Below are 6,000 nucleotides of genomic sequence, written 5' to 3'. Positions count from 1 at the left end.
TTGAAGACCAAGTGGCAAAATGGGCTATGTGTGCAAAAGGACATGGGCATTAAATGACATGCAGAAAACTTGGGTTTTATTTTAAATATTATTTATGCATAATCATTTGTCTATATACTAGTATGTAATAAGTGCCTTTTTTTTTTGACAGAGTCTCATTCTGTAGCCCAGACTGCAGTGCAGTAGTATGATCTCAGCTCACTGCAACCTCCGCCTCCCGGGTTCAAGTAATGCTCCTGCCTCAGCCTCCAAGGTAGCTGGGATTATAGGCATGCACCACCATACCAGGCTACTTTTTGTAATTTTAGTACACCATGTTGACCAGTCTGGTCTCAAACTCCTGACCTCAAGTGATCAACCTACCTCAGACTCCCAAAGTGCTGGGATTACAGGTGTAAGCCACTGCACCTAGCCAGAAGTGAGCTTTTATAAAGGAGGATATTGGTAGTAGTTTCATTAAATAATATAATTTTTATGATTTTCATTTAAAATTTTCTCCTGATGCAGAGCATTGGACTCATGACAATGTTATATTGATTACAATTCTTACATTTATGGCATCAAAATTAGAGGTTCTGTTTGTTTGCATAGTTAAATTACTTAAAGCACTTTTCAATAACTTTACTGTTAATCCAGGTAGCAAATTAATTCAGTACTAGATATATCTAAAGATTGACTTATCCAATGTAGAAATGAAATTTTGGTGAGGCCCATGATGATATTACGGATGACATTTGCATCATGAGAAAAGAGAAGCCTTCAAATATATAACAGCCAAACCATATCAACTGGTAAAGTAGGGCAAATTATTCTGAGATTGCCTGTGGTAAAATTGTTTATTTGTTTTGGTAAAATATCTGACCTTCTTTCTCAAGCCACTGTAAACCTAAGAAGCTTCTTGAGATTCCTAACTTCTGTGTTTACTACCAGAGATCCTCGATAATAGTAGATAATCAATAAAGGTATTCAAGTTTAGCAGCTTCTCATTTCTAGACCCATATTCTCCGATGAGGTGAAGGACTAGAGTGGAGATCTTACTATCCATAATTTCTTGTTCCGGATTAAGGGAGTGTGGTGTGTCCATGTTTCTGAAAGTCAGTTGTGAAATTTCTAGTGTGTGAATGTGTGTTTGATAGTGATGATTTTACAGTCTCTTGAACACAATGCCCAGGTTATGTGGTTTCCAATCACTTTTCATGATCCAAGAACGAGAGAGAGCCACATGGGCTGAGGTTTCTCAGAATACAGTTAATAAGCAATCTAGAGATGGACCCTGGGAGGTAGTGAAGTACCTCCTGGGACACATCATAGTACAGCAGTTGAAAGTACCATGGTTTCCTGAATTCATCTGAGGCTCTATTGGTATCCGTAGCTTGTAGATAAAGCAATTTATTATTTTGGTTCACAACTTTCCTATATCCATCTTCAAAGTACAGAGAGAGTTCCAAGTTTTTACATTTGATCCAAAATCCAAATTAAAAAGAGAACAGTTTCTGTGCGTGTGTGTGTGTGTGTGTGTAACAGGAATAAATTCATAGGTCATAAACCAGGTGAGTTAAGTGTAGAATCCAATTACTAAAGATCAGCACCTTACACAGTTACCTTGACACTTCATTTGAAGCTTGATATAAGATAAAAAACGTCATGGTAATTGTGTCTTATATAAGGATCTCTTTCTAACCACACATAGGCTGAATAATCAAAATTAAAGGCAAGTAGTTTCTTACCTATAAAATAGTTTCTTATCTGCTTGTAGTTGATATACCAAAGAAAGATAGAAGATTAGCTGTGATGCACTTTTGTACTGTGGAGAAAGAAACTCTAGACAAGGAGGACCAGGTAACTGCCATGTAGCCACTGCTTAAACTAGTGCTTTACAAACTGGAAATCTGGAATTACCTGATATTCTTTAAAACATTGATGCCTAGAATTCAGCCCCAGAGATTTCAGTATTTCTGGCATATGATGTGACCTGAGCCTAAGGATTTTCCAGATTAAGGGTGTATGGTGTGTCTATGTTTCTGAAAGTCAGTTATGAAATTTCTAGTGTGTGAATGTGTGTGTGATAGTGATGATGGCACACTGACTTTTAGATAATTCCAACGCAAAAAAAGAAATCAAAACATATAACAAAAACCAAGGGCAACTGGTTTAAGGCAACATCAACATGACTTTTCAGCTATTCAACTTTCTCATTTTAAAAGAATCACTAACAAATTCCTGTTTGGTAGGATTCCTGAAATGATTATATTTAAAGACAAAGAAACACTTAATAGTTTGAGGGACTCTGAAAGGATTATTAAAATTTTCTTTCTTTAACTTTTATTTTAAGTTCAGGAGTATAAATGCAGGTTTGTTACATAGGTAAACATGTGTCATGGGGGTTTGTTGTACATATTATTTCATCACCCAGGTACTAAGCCTAGTACCCCTCAGTTATTCTTCCTGATGCTCTTCCACCTCCCATTCTCCACTATCAGAAAGGCCCCAGTGTGTGTTGTTCCCCTCCTGTGTGTCCATGTGTTCTCATAATTTATCTCCCACTTATAAGTGAGAACATGTGGTATGTGGTTTTCTATCCCTGTGTTAGTTTGCTAAAGATAATGGCCTTCACCTCCATCCATGTCCCGCAAAGAATGTGATCTCATTCATTTTATGTCTGCATGGTATTCTCGATGAGATTGCAACTTTGGTAATGGTGAAATACTGATAGATTTGAATTTTTAAATTTTTTTTAAATTGGATTCTAACTGTGACTCAAAATGTGTTTCTCCTTACAGTGTTCTCGTATTCCGATAATAAGTTATGACTTTACGACTTTTGCAGCAGGGCACACCAGGGCTCGTGCCGGTTGGCAGTCAGGGGTTAGCCAGTTCCCTTTGAATCATTTTTATATATTCGGCAAATCAGTTAACATTTTAGTGCCTCAATGGTTTATAAAATGCATGTTGTAATACATGCCCTAACTGTCTCCCAAGGATATGGGGAGAATCAAATGTGCTAACAGATGAAAGCCCTTTAAAAAGTAAACTTACTGCTAACCTTCTACAAAAATAAAATCAGCAATAATTGCAAGCTGTGAGACAGGCAGCAGGGTAGTAATAAAAAGAATATTGAGCTGAAAAATCAGTATTCTTTCTCTTCCTCTTTTTTCTCCTTAAAGATTGAGATCTGAAACAAATTGACAAACTATTATCACCTATTAAACACCTCAGCAATTGGTTTCTTCATATTATTTCCTGTACTATCATATACTACAAAATATTTAATAACTAAAAATTTGAAAGTTAAACATTAGAATGTGATTTACAGTATTATAATTGTTAGGTTTTTGACAAATCATATAATCTTTTAGGTTCTTTGCCAGCATGAACATATGGTCCTTATTGTTATTTCTGAAATGTCACATTCAGATTCAAGTGCCTAATTGATGATACAAAATAAAAATGATTAAATATTTATGCTGATTGTAGCAGCAATATTTATATGTTTTGAATAAAGAAAAATAGAGGTTTTTAAAATTATGCAAGCCAAATGAGAAATGAAGTAGGGGACTTGGTCAAACAAGAAGTGGTCACACACAGTGGTGAGTCCATCAGGATAAAGACATAAGATTCCCAAGGTAATGACAAAAGGTATTAAATTTGGACAAAGTTAATATATATCAGATAAAGCTAATGCTCCTGGGAAACCAAAGATGTAGTTGGCCTCTCAGTTCTTAAAAGAGCCTCAGAACACACTGAACATATCAGTTACAAATAGGACCAGTGGATTGTTTCTCGTTCTCTCTGTGGGGGGAGGGGTGTAATTAATGGTCAAATATGCCTTTTAAAGGAAGCATAGAGGATTCCCCAGCAAGACGGCTGAATAGGAACAGCTCTGGTCTGCAGCTCCCAGCAAGACCAATGCAGAAGGCAGGAGATTTCTGCGTTTCCAACTGAGGTACACAGTTCATCTCACTGGGACTGGTTAGACAGTGGATACAGCCCACAGAGGGTGAGCTGAAGCAGGGGGAGGTGTTGCCTCACGTGGGAAGTGCAAGGGGCTGGGGAGCTACTTTCTCTAGCCAAGGGAAGCCATGAAGGACCGTGCCATGAGGGATGGTGCATTCTGGCCCAGACACTACGCTTTTCCTATGGTCTTCACAACCTGCAGACCAGGAGATTCCCTCAGGTGACTACACCACAAGGGCACTAAGTTTCAAGCACAAAACTGGGTGACCATTTGGGACAGACACCAAGCTAGCTGCAGGAGATTTGTTTCATACCTCAGTGGCACCTGGAATGGCAGCGAGACAGATCCATTCACTCCCATGGAAAGAGGGCTGAAGCCAGGGAGCCAAGTGGTCTAGCTCAGCAGATCCAACCCACAGGGAGCCCAGCAAGCTAAGATCCACTGACTTGAAATCCTCACAGCCAGCACAGCAGTCTGAAGCCAACCTGGGACACTCGAGCTTGGTAGGGGAAGCGGCATCCACCATTACTGAGGCGTGAGTAGGCAGTTTTGCCCTCACAGTGTAAACAAAGCCATCAGGAAGTTCGGACTGGGTGGAGCCCACCATAGCACTGCAAAGCCATTGTAACCAGACTGCCTTTCTAGATTCTTCCTCTCTGGGAAGGGCATCTCTGAAAGAAAGGCAGCAGCCCCAGTCAGGGGCTTATAGATAAAACTCCCATCTCTCTAGGACACAGCACCTAGGGGAGGGGGTGCCTATGGGTGCAACTTCAGGAGACTTAAACATTCCTGCCTGCCAGCTCTGAAGACAGCAGCGCATCTCCCAGCACAGGGCTCAAGCTCTGGTTAGGGACAGACTGCCTCCTCAAGTGGGTCCCTGATCACAGTGCCTCCTGACGGGGAGACACCCCCAAGCAGGGGTCAATGGACACCTCATACAGAAGAGCTCCAGCTGGCATCTGGCAGGTACCCCTCTGAGATGAAGCTTCCAGAGGAGGGAGCAGGCAGCAGTTTTTGCTATCCTGCAGCCTCTGTTGGTGATACCCAGACAAACAGGGTCTGGAGTGGGCCCCCAGCAAACTCCAGCAGATCTGCAGAAGAGCGGCCTGTTAGATGTAAAACTAACAAACAGAAAGCAATAGCATCAGCATCAACAAAAAGGATGATCACACAAATATTCCATCCAAAGGTCACCAACAGCAAAGACCAAAGGTAGATAAATCCATGAAGATGAGGAAAAACCAGTGCAAAAAGGCTGAAAATTCCAAAAATAAGAACGTCTCTTCTCCTGCAAAGGATCACAACTCCTCGCTAGCAAGGAAACAAAACTGGATGGAGTATTAGTTTGAGAAATGGACAGAATTAAGCTTCAGAAGGTGGGTAATAACAAACTCCTCTGAGCTAAAGGAGCATTTTCTAACCCAATGCAAGGAAGCTAAGAACCTTGATAAAAGGTTAGAAGAATTGCTAACTAGAATAAACAGTTTAGAGAAGAACATAAATGACCTGATGGAGCTGAAAAAAAAAGCACGGGAACTTCACAAAGCATATGCAAGTATCAATAGCCGAATCAATCAAGCGGAAAAAATGGTATCAGAGATGGAAGGTCAACTTAATGAAATAAACCATGAAAACAAGATTGGAGAAAAAAGAATGAAAAGGAATAAACAAAGCCTCCAAGAAATATGGGACTGCGGCCGGGTGTGGTGGTTCATGCCTGCACTCCCAGCACTTTGGGAGGTTGAGGCAGATGGATCATGAGGTCAGGAGTTTGAAACCAGCCTGACTGGCATGGTGATACCCCATCTCCACTAAAAAAATACAAAAAATTAGCCAGGCATCGTGGTGCTTGTAATCCTAGCTACTCAGGAGGCTGAGGCAGGAGAATTGCTTGAACCTGGGAGTTGGAGGTTGCAGTGAGCCGAGATCATGCTGCTGCACTTCAGCATGAGTGACACAGTGAGACTCCTAAAAAAAAAAGAAAAGGAAGGAAGGAAGGAAGGAAGGAAGGAAGGAAGGAAGGAAGGAAGGAAGGAAGGAAGGAAG

The sequence above is a fragment of the Papio anubis genome, chromosome 8 (genome assembly GCF_008728515.1).
Source record: "Papio anubis isolate 15944 chromosome 8, Panubis1.0, whole genome shotgun sequence".
NCBI classification, from domain to species: domain Eukaryota; kingdom Metazoa; phylum Chordata; class Mammalia; order Primates; family Cercopithecidae; genus Papio; species Papio anubis.
The sequence above is the reverse complement of the archived record's forward strand: the minus strand, read 5'-3'. Positions refer to the sequence as shown.